At 48.3% G+C, this 11,468-nt stretch overlaps 1 pseudogene; it reads right to left on the minus strand.

The window, feature by feature from the left end:
- The window catches only part of LOC102820109, a 59,530-nt pseudogene extending 48,300 nt beyond the window's left edge, over positions 1-11,230 (minus strand).
- Positions 11,231-11,468: the final 238 nt, after the last annotated feature.

The raw sequence follows: 11,468 nt of genomic DNA on the forward strand, positions 1-11,468 counted from the left end.
TAAAAAAAGCTAAAGTGGATAAAGAGAAGTACTTTTCACTGATGGCATATGGAGGGGATTATAATCAATGTAATGAAACAAGTTATATGAATGGTTGAATGTGAAACTGATGATGTGCCCTGTAAACTTTCACTCAATCCACAATAAAAACCTTAAATTAAAAAAAAAAGAAAAAAGAATTCATGCATTTGAGCTATGGTGTTTGAGAAGAATATTAAAAGTATCACGGACTGCCAGAAAAACAAACAAATCTGTGTTGGAAAAGGGACAACCAGATGCTCCTTAGAAGCCAAGATGGCCAGACTTCATCTCTCATACTTGTGCTATATTAGAAGGGACACATCCCTGGAGCAGGACATCATGCTTGGTAAAGTGGAGCATCAGCAAAATAGAGGGAGACCCCCCCCACCCCGATGAGATGGGATGGCACAGTGACAGCACAAATGGGCTCAAATGTAGTAACGATTGTGCAGTTGGCTTGGCGCAGGACCAGGCAGTGTTTAATTCTGTTGTGCATACGGTTGCTATGAGTTGGAACTGACTTGACGGCATCGAATAACAACAACATATCTGATTTGGAAGCACCCTAGAAATTGGGTCCACTGTAATCATTGCTAGAGACAGGGACGTCATTAGAAGGCTGTAGGGATAGTTCAGGTGAGAGACTATGGCATTCTGGAGAGAAGAGAAGAGAAGGCTTTGAACTGAATTTCCACATCCAGTTTTTGTCTGAGACTGCTCCAACAGATACCTTACTTAGGGATGCTGTTGCTGTTGTTGTTATGTACTGTGGAGTTGGTACTGACTCATAGCAACCCTGTATAGGGTTTCCAAGACTGTAAATCTTTACAGGAGCAGAAATCCTTATCTTTCTCCCACGGAATGGCTGGTAGTTTCGAACTGCCAACCTTGAGGTTCGTAGACCAATTCATAACCACTATGCTGCAGGAGTCTAAAGTTATTTTGTTGCCTGAGGTGCATGGACAGACAGCAAGAATGACCAGGGATAGTACACTGCAGTGCCCAAAGCCAGGGTCAAGAGTGCAGACTTGGAACCTGAATTCTGCCTGTCCCGGTCCCATCACCTGTAGACACACGGGGCAAGTGTTTATATTCTTTAACCTCCCGTTTCTGCAGCTGTAAGGTGGGTTTATGAAGGATCTCTGGCTTCTGCCAAGGAGCAGAGTGAGAAACTGAAGGGCAGCCATTCAAGAAGCCATGAAATGCTCTGCGTGTGTTGGTTTCGTCATGGAGCCAGCACGTGGCACACTGAGGATCTCAGTGGAAAGATGCCATCTTGAGATGCTATAATGTTAGGCACACCATAGTATATTCTTGTGGTGAACTACAAACTTGGTCTTGCTGTTTAGGTGATGCAACTGTTGTCTGACCCTGGGGAGAAGGGTCTCCTAGCAGCCCAGCCCCCTTGTCCAGGGATGGGGTATTGAAAGAGTTGCAAGTCTCCTGGGACCCCTATGGTGGGCTTGGAGCCCCATGCCCTCGTTCTTTCCAGTACCTGGCGGTATGTCTCCAGGGCTATCCACACTTTCCAGTCATGCAGGGGGGCTCCATTGCCCATGTGTGCCTTGATCCTCTTCTCCCATCTTTTAGGCTTCAGTTTAGAGTGGGCCTGGTCACTCGGGATGCCCAGGACTGTTTCATGCACATAGACTGACCACAGGTTGCAGGTGGCTTCGGGGGTGTGTGGAGGGAAGTCCCAGCTGGACTGCTGCTGCTTGTGGCCCAGCTCATGGATGGCTGACCACAGTCCCTTGTTCCGTATGTTTGACTCACTGATGTACCGTGACACTGAGTCCAGGAGGCCCATGATGGGGTACCCAGCATGCATCCAGCCTGGAGACAAGAAGAAGGGGTGAGAGTGTGTGACCTTTCTGTTGGCCATGTCACTCTCACCATCCCATGAGACTGCAACACTTTGGTGATCCCCTATTGACCTGAAGTGCATGACCTCCAAGCTTCTGGGGACCCTAAGTACTTCCCTCTCCAGCATACTTTCACCTCTGATCCCAGAAAATCTGAGCTTTGTGGTTCAGAGATGTCTGCTCCTTTGGAATATGGGTTTCTGGAGAATTCTGGGGGCCCTACCCTCTGAGATCTGCACGTTGACAACAATCCTTTCAGGACGACGGAAGGGGAAGGGCTGGGTACCCAGCCGGCTGTGGCTTCTATCACCTCGTCCCAGAGGCTCAGTAGGGGCTCAGGGTTCTCCAGGGTGTGCACGCTAACGGTCGGCAAGGTCAGGATGATGTTGTCTGTGGCCAGCTCCCCCCAGGGACACGGGTTCTCCTGGATGTGCCTCTTCCACTCCTCCTGGGATGTCTTACCTACAGCAGAGATTTTGGAACATGCCCACATCACTTTCCCACCCTGGTAAGGATGCCCTGGTATTAATAAAGCCTTTTTTCCCCCTCTAATGAGTCTTGATGATGCAGAGAAATAAGCATTGGGCTGCTAACCTCAAAGTTGGCGGTTCAAGTCCACCAGCCACTCCCTGGTAAAATGGCAGTCTGCTCTTCAGTTATAGACACAGTCTAATCTCAGAACCTTAGAGAGCAGCTCGACCTGGTACGAAAGGGTCTCTGTGAATTGTAATTGACTTGATGGCAGTGTTTTTGTTGTTTACCTCTAAAGTATAGAATGGCTGTCTCTTTTTCTGCCGTCTCTGATAGGCTGAGGACAGTGGGCTCTGTCTTCCTCAAGTACCTTTCCCTCTCTCCACCCATTACGTTTCTGGGGATACACACACCATACTGTCCTCACCCCAAAAAGGCCTGTCCCTGCTTACCCATCTGGAAGTGTGGCGCAAGCGCAGCCCCACTGATAGTGATAGGCACTGGGTGCAGGACACCACTGGGGGACACGATGATGTAGAGGAGGCCTCCCCAGAGCCAGGAGATGGACTGCTTTGTGCGGTTCATGTTGTACTGGTAGGTCACTTCAGGGGGACGGGAGTAAGTGTGCACCAGACTTACGTTATTCACGTGGCAGCCAATCTGCACCTGTGACCAGAGGAGGGATGTTCATGGGACATTCTCATGTGGGGGAGGTGTGTGGTGGGGAGGACTGCATTGTATGTGTGTGTGTCTGAAGCTCTCTGGCTGTCTGTGGTATGTGTGTGTTGCGGGTTAATGCCTTGGACTACAAGGTCTGTTTGAACCTCAAGGTTGGCAGTTCAAGCTCACCGGTTGCTTCTTGGAAACCCTATATAGGGTCACTATGAACTAGAACTGACTTGATGGCACTTAACAGTTATCTGCACTCTGGTTATATTGAAACACCCATCCACGTCCACGACTGATGACACATTAAGCGTCACGTGAAATGATTCTGTAGAGCAGATGAGTGACACTGAATTATGTGGTAAATCAGTCATGGCTCTGCCTATGAAATCATTCATGACAGACTTCGGTTTTGTAAAAGTTTGTGTAAGGTGGTTACCAAAACAACTCACAGAAGAGCATAAACAGAAGGGTTTGGATATTTGAAAACAAAATTGGGACCAAAATTTGAAGGAAAGTCAAAGTTTCTTTAAAAAAAAAAATGTTACTGGTGACAAGACATGGATTCACCATTATGAGTTTAAGAGTAAACGGCAGAATATGGAATAGAAACATCCACAGCTGCCGACCAAGAGAAGTTCAAAAGTCAACCATCAGCTGGAAAATTGGTGCTTAGAGTTTTCTGGGAATTTCAAGGGTCAGTATTGGAAAACTCAGGAAAAACGTTCAATAATCAACAGTACTCACTATAATGAGATGCTCACTGAAGAGCTGAAGCCTAAACTTTGTATTCAATGCAGAGGACTGCTGTCCAAGAACTTTGTGATCTTGTGTGACAATGCACATCCACACACCTCTGCCCACACGGTTGACACTCTGCAAAAACTTTGCTTTGAAGTGTTCAATCATCCTCCCTACAGTCCTGATCTAGCTCCATTGGACTTTCACCTGTTTGGCCCCCTGAAAGCAGCCCTTCAAGGATGAAGAGTCACTTCTGATGAAGAAGTGAAGACAACGGTGCATTTGTGGCTCACAGCTCCCTTTAATAAGGAGACATGATAAATAGACAAAGTGTATTGAAAAGCAAGGGGATTATGTGGAAAAATGATGTATTTGTCTTTTCTAAAAGCTGATTTAAAAAAATTCTACAGCCAGAGTGCAGATAATTTTTTACTCATGTTCGTGTGTATGTGTGTGTTTAGTCCTGGTGTGATGGTGTAGGAGAAGCACTAGACTGCAAGGTCGGTTTAAGCTGCTAAATCAGTGGTTCAAGCTCACCAGCCACTCCTCGAAAACCCTATACATGCTCACTATGAGTTGGAACTGACCTTATAGCGCTTAATAACAACAAAGAAACCAGGATTCTATATTTAAGCCCAGTCTCTAGTGTTTGGGAGATTTTCTTTTGATTTAAGCTAAAGCAGCCCCAGCAAATGCAGGCTTAGAGCAGCAACCGAGGAACTCCTGTGCTTCCTGAACAGGAAAGGGGGTCTGCATCCTCCATGGGTGTCTGGGGAGAGGGTTGACCCCAAGATGGGGCTGGACCTGAGTGGGTGGGCAAGAGCAGATATCAGGAAGGCTTCTACTGGGCAGAAAGTAATGGCAGCAAAGGGCTAATATCCTAAAGCATTGGCTATCTGCCTCGTCTATTAGGGTCTCCTCACCTCTACGACTGGTTTTATCAAGGTCCCCCATGCTCCTATAACCAGCTCTGTAAGGAGCCCCAAAGCCCCACTGGTGAGTTCTGTGAGTGCTCCCATTATCCTTCTGATCAGCTTTGTAAGAGTCCTCCCACTACCCCACTGACCGGTTTTGTGAGGGTCCCCCAAGTACCCCTCTGAGTAGTTCTGTAAGGTTCCCTCCCCAGTACTCCACAGGCCAAGTGTTAGGGTCCCTCAATACCTCACTGACCAGCTCTGTGATAATCCCCCAGTAGTCTGGTTCAGTGAGGGTTTCCCCATTATCCCTGTGAGGGTCTCCCCAGGACCTCTCTGATTGCTTATGTGAGAGTCCCCTTAATACCATTTGACTAGTTCTGTGAAGATTCCTCCATACCCCTATGTCTAACTGTGAGGATCTCACCATCCCCTGACCAGCTCTGTTAGGGTGCCCCCAGTGCCTCTCTGACCAACTCTGTGAGGGTCCCCCATAGCCCACTGACCAGTTGTACCAGGGACACCCTAACCTGTTGACCACTCAGGACCACCTGGGCTCCTTGAGCTGCTCTTGGTCTGTAAAGAGAGGGTGGGTCTTCCCTTTGCTCCTGGGGTGGGGGACTGTTGAGATAGCTCAGATGCTATTCAAGTGGAAGGAGAGTCCTGAGGAAATGCCTGATGCTGGCTGTCTGGGGTGGACATAGTACCTTCAGGCCGTATGCACATCAATCTCTTGTAGGGTGATTTCTGCAGCTTGTCCTCCAGGTAAGTAGAGGCCGGTGCTCACCCAGAAATTGCTGTCTTCTACAAGAACCCCAGAATGATTGGAATCATCCTTCTTCTAGCAGAATCCCCCCAGCCCCTGTGCACACCCTAACTCATCACATGGTCTGGACTCGGATCCCAGACCTGAGCTTATGGAGGAGTCCCAGACACCTTCCTGGAGTGACAGCTCAGACTTCCTGCTGAGCTAGTCAACCCCATCTCTGGTTGCCCTGGTTCCTCTCCTTTCGTACCTGGTCTGATCACGATGGTGGCTGGGTTCTCCATGGGATGCATGGCAGAGTCCGTGGAACTGGAGAGCAGCTGAGAGCAGTCCATCCCTGCCTGCACCAAGTTTTTGGCTAAGTTGATAAGGACAGCCTGAGGGCTGACCTGTAGGACTGGCCTCTCCTTTGTCACGGATGGGAGGCCTGACTTCTGGATTACCCTCAGGATGTTCCTATGCACGGACTCAAAGACCGGAATCCCTTTGTGTGGGATTTGGAAGAAGGAGGGGATATCTCTCAGGAGGTTCTCCAGCCATGTCCTCTCCATGGTTTCCGTCTTTTCAGACAGTGTGGCCTCAAGTTTACAGAGGGCCCTGCACACATTGTAACACCTCATTTCCAGACTGGGGATGGAGTAGAAAGCTGAGGTCATATACTTGTCTGAGATGGCTAGCCCGAAGCTGTTGAGGAACATGTTGGCTGGGTAATGAGCTATGCAGTTAAGATCTGGGCTTATGGAGGCCCAGTGCCAGGCTTGGCCAGCTATCAGTAGTCCCCCTCCTTCAGTGACAAATTCCTTCACTTTGTTTGGGTTTTGCTCAGTCATGGACGCACAGATGAAGACACTCATGTCCCTGGTCAGTAAGTTAGCATGGCCCCACTCCAGGTTATGTTTTGATAGCAGAAGACCCAGGTATTGAATTTCTGGGCTCAGTCCAATCTTGCCTCTTTGGCCACCTGCCAGCCAGCTCAAAGCATTGACCAAGAATGGGGTCATGTTGGGTTCCTCCAGCAAGCCCTTATGGCCAGCCAACATGACACGGCCACGGCCAGCATGGGCAGCAGCGAGGAAGCAGCGCAGGTGGTTGTCCAGCCCCAGGGGGAAGGCCAGTGCCCCGTGCACCAGCAGCTGTGAGCAAAGTCTCCCTCCACCGATATTCAGCTCTGAGATCCCTTCCAGAAGTTGTTCCTGATCCCGGCTGAGATACTCTCCATACTCACTGGAGAAAGACAAGTGAGTTCAGAACAAGCCATAACATAACTGCCAGGCCAGAGCTCATCTGGCTGAAAAGCCAGGAGAGGAAAGAGAAGGTATATTAGTTTCCCTTTTGCTTTGTACACGTTCTTCAAATCAGTGTTGGCCATGAGTTGTGAATAGTGTAAAACAGTGAGAATTTTACTTATGCCCCAGTGTCTTCAGATGTGCATATAAATTTGTCCAGTGAAAATTTCCAAAGTGCAGAAAAATCTGTAAGCATGGAACTTGAAGGGACTGCCTTGTTATTACGGGCACCACAGTTTTCTGCCTTTGATAGTGCTCAGTCTTAGACAGGGCGCACTTGTCTATCACTCTTAGTTAGTAGAGAAGACTTGAGTTTTTCTTCTGATATATTTTGACTCCTAGTGACTGTCCTGGGTTGAATAATGTCTCCCTCCAATACCTGTCAGCTTAGCTGTATGTCTCAGTGATTTACGTGAAGATGCAAAGTGACAGCTGTATAATGAGTCCCCATGATGTGATCTGATGTGATAAACCAACACGACGATTAAGTGTGGGATGTTTTTGTTGTCCTTAAGTACATCGAGTCAGTTCTGACCCAGAGCGACCCTGGATAGTGTTTCTGAGGAGTGGCTGGTGAGCTTGAACTGCCAGCTTTGCAGTTCAAACCAACTTTGCAGTTCAGCGCATTAACCTACACTGCCATTTGTTGTTGTTGTGAAGTGCTGTCAAGTCAGTTCCGACCCAAAGCGACCCTGTATAGGGTTTCCGAGGAGCAGCTGCTGAGCTTGAACTGTTGATCTTGCAGTTCAAATGGCTTTGCAGTCTGGCGCATTAACCCACAGCACCACACCAGGACTCCATTAATCTTATCATGACCATGATCTGATGTAAGAGAGTTTCCCAGGGGTGTGATTTGCAACACTTTTTATCTTATAAGAAATAAAAGGAGAGAGACCTGAGCAGAGACCGGAGGGACCTACTATCACCAAGAAAGAAGAGCTGGAAATGGAGTCCCTGCCCTGTGAGGCTCCTAGATCCAGGGGGAGATTGACGGAGATCTCCAAGGAAGGCTGGGCCTACAGATGCTAAAAGGAGACCAGGAACTTTCTCCAAACTTGACTGTCTGAGTGCAGACATCTAGCCCTCTGGACTGTGAGAGAGCACATTTGTTTGTTACAGCCATCCAGGTGTGGTATCACTGTGACAGCAGTCCTAATAACTAAGACAGACTTCGGTAGCAGGAAAGTGGGGTGCTGCACTAACAGCTAACTAACATGTTGAAGGGGTTCTGGAATTGGATAATGAGCAGAGGCTGGAGGAGCACTCAGCTGCTGGTAGCAAAAGCCTAGGTTGTCCAGAAAAGACTGGGTGGAATTAAGGATCTCAAAGTCAATTTTGATAAGGGCTCAGAAGGAAAGCTTTAACACTAGAGGAGGCAGAGACTGTACGAAGGAGTTGGAGAGAAGCTGCGGCAGCAGAGCAAGGCGACTGACCCAAGGCGGTATGGGAGCCCACCTAGGGAGCAAGGGAGCTAACGGCCTTTGTGCGGGAAGCTTCCTGTCGGGATGGGATACCTCTGGGCACTTGTCAAAGGAATTTGGTTCTCTGACCCACAGAAAAAGAGCTGATCAACTTCAGGCCAAGGCTTAATGGAAGAGTGGGGTGCTACCGGGCACTTATCGGTAGAACTAAAGAGTTTTGTAATGCTTGTTCAAGCAGAGAAGACATTAGACCTTCTTCTTGTAGAGACAAAGGGGCCAGGAAACAGAAGCAGAAGAGCTAAGGAGCATGAAAGCAAAGCTGCTTGTCTCAAAAGGTAGAACCATGATCTCTGGAGTTTCTAAGGGTGGAGACACAGTTTCCTAAGATCCAACTCCACCAACTTGGTTCTGGAGTGTGGGACTGCCATTATGATAAGGCCTCTGCCCAAAACTGGGGGGTCAGGGCTGTCATTCCCAAGGAGGTAGAAGAATGGGGCTTGGCCAAGGCCAAGGGGATAGGGCCACCGCTGACGGACTAATAGGATGGACCACACAAAGTCCAGGGAGCAGAGTTGCCTTTCCCATGGGTCTGGAAGGCAGAACTGAAGCCCAAGGTTCTGGGACCTCTACCCAGAATGTAGGGTACATGGCCACCACCCAGATTCTGCAGGTCAGGACCATAGAGTGTTTCAGAGAACAGAGAAATAGTTTCAAGCCTTGAGACTTAATATAAATTGTTCTGCTGGATTTTAAACTTATTTGGTGTGAGTTATCCCCACTTTTCCTTTAATTGCTCCCATTTGTCATTAAAGTGCCTGCCTTGTGCCCGTTTCAGTGCTGTGTTTGGAAACAGATAACTTGTACTCTAGATTCATAGATGAAGAGGAATTTTGTCCCTGGTTGGAATCATTCTCCCACAGAGTTGTTGGTTGGCTTGTACCGGCAATCTGACAGTTAGCAGACGGATGCCTAACCTCTATGCCACCAGGCTTCTTAGGGGTTACCTCCCTCAAAATCCAAATCCATCTCTGTTGAGTCAATTCTGACTCGTATTGACCCATAGGACAGGAGAGAACGCCCCCAGATTCCAAGGTGCAATCTTTATGGAGGCAGATTATCACATCTTTCTCTCACAGAGACACTGCTAGGTTCAAACTGCTGACTGACTGTTGTGTCCGCAGCTGAGCACTTAACCACAATGCCATCAAGGATCCATTGCTAGTGAAACAATAGTGAGCAAACCAGACAGATATGTATCCCCCATGAACTTCACAGTCTGTTTCTCCATGTTTGAGCTATCACTTTCTACAGAGTGTAGATCACGCATGCATTCAGATGTCCTAGGTAGGGAAATTCCACTCTCAAGTACTCAAAATAGGACAAAAAAATGACTAAGGACTTTGTGTCGTGGCCCTATGGTTCCCACAACTATCAGTTACTTTTTTGCCCTGCCCTCATTGTCTCAAAGTTCTCCCCTCAGCTTTCATTTTCCCATTTCCAAACCTTTCTTAGTGTTGCGTCTCTCCTTTCTCCATTCTGTCATAACCCATTTCAAGGCAGGTTTGACCTAAGAGCTTCCCGTGGTTGATTAAACAAGATCTTAGGGTCAACTGATATTTCTTTATTTCAAGAACTAGCTGGAGCACCAATAACTGTCACATGCTACGAAGCACAAGTGTGAATAAGACAGAAGAGCGTCTTGTTCCCAAGGTACTTGGTACCTAGCCTACATGAGACTATCAAAGGAAGGCTGTCTTTTCTTGGGCACAGTCACTTTTATAACTACAGTAGTAATTTGTAGCAACTCTACCCCTTAGCAACCACATTTCTCCTCTGCTAGCCTGACAGCCATGGTGTTTTCAATTGTCTCCTGTGCATGTGAAGACTGGATAGTGAATCAAGAACACATATGACTTGATGCCTTTGAATTATGGTACTGGTGAAGAATAAGAAATATATCATGGACTGCCAAGAGAACAACAAGAGCAAATGGTCCTGGAACAAGTACAACCAGAATGTTCCTAAGAAGGGAGGAATGTTGGAACTCTGTCTTTCTTTGGGCAAGTCATAAGGAGGGACCAGTCTCTAGAGAAGGACATCATGGTTGATTATGTAGAGGGTCAGCATGAAGGAGGAAGACTGCCAATGAGATGGATTGTGGAAGTGGTGTGGGAGCGGACAGTGTTTCTCTTTCTGTTGACGTAGGGTCACCATGAGTTGGAACCAACTGAATGTCAGCTCTTGGAGTGGTGCTGTAGGATCAGCACTAGACTGCTAACCGCAAGACTCACGGGTCAAACTCACCAGTCACTCCTTGGAAACGCTCTACAGGATCTTTATGACTCAAAACAGACTCGATGGCACTTAACAACAGCAAACATAGAAAGGTCTGACGCTTCTAAATGGGGTACAGCTGTTGTTGAACTTGTGCCTGACTCCTCATCAGAAGGACGCCACTCACCTGACCTGAAGTGGGGTCTTGGGCACCTTCTTTGAGACCTTGAACCAGCCTTTGTCCCCATAGGTGTCAGTGAAGTACACCCTGGCTACACTTGTCACCTGGTTCCCAGGGAACTTGGACAGCACCTGGTTACGGCCATGCTGACTGGCCCAATACCAGGCTTGGCCCCCCGATGAGCATACCCCCTCCACGCTTCACAAACTGGACCAGCTTCTCAGTCATGGTATCACTGTAGGCGTTCATGCAGAAAACTCCCAAGGGCTCTCCTGGTTCTGCCTCAACTTGTGCTTGGACTCCAGATTTCTGAAGGAGGCTCACGAGGGATGCCAGGGATGGGTACACACCAATGGGAGATCCCGGGGTGAGGCAGAGCCAGCGCACTGCATTGACAAGGAACGGAGCCAACCCAGGGGCCACCAGGTAGCCTTCATGGGACACCACCACCAGGCGGCCCTGGCCATAGAAGGAGGCAGGGATGAGGACCTGGCCTTTGTCATTCACCATCACCGGGAAGGCAGCCTCTCCAGTCAGAAGCAGTTCACAGGGCACGGGAGTTGGGGGAACATCCCAGCTCGTCACCCCATTCATGAGGATCTCGAAGGCAGCATCAGGAGTCTCCATGATCCTAAGGCTTCTGCAGAGGGAAGCAGAGATTCAGGACAGTGAAGATTAAAAAATGGATAAAGGCAACAGTTAGCTTCTCTCTTTAGTGTCCTGCCCAATAGAGCATGAAGCCAAACTCCATTAGCTCACGTAGTCACCTTTCTATAGATTTTTATTCACAGATACAATCTTTATGAACCTTCACTTTCTTGATGCAGTTTTAGACTCAGACAATACCTTCCACCCTTCCTCACCT

The sequence above is a fragment of the Chrysochloris asiatica genome, unplaced genomic scaffold (assembly GCF_000296735.1).
Source record: "Chrysochloris asiatica unplaced genomic scaffold, ChrAsi1.0 scaffold00041, whole genome shotgun sequence".
NCBI lineage: Eukaryota > Metazoa > Chordata > Mammalia > Afrosoricida > Chrysochloridae > Chrysochloris > Chrysochloris asiatica.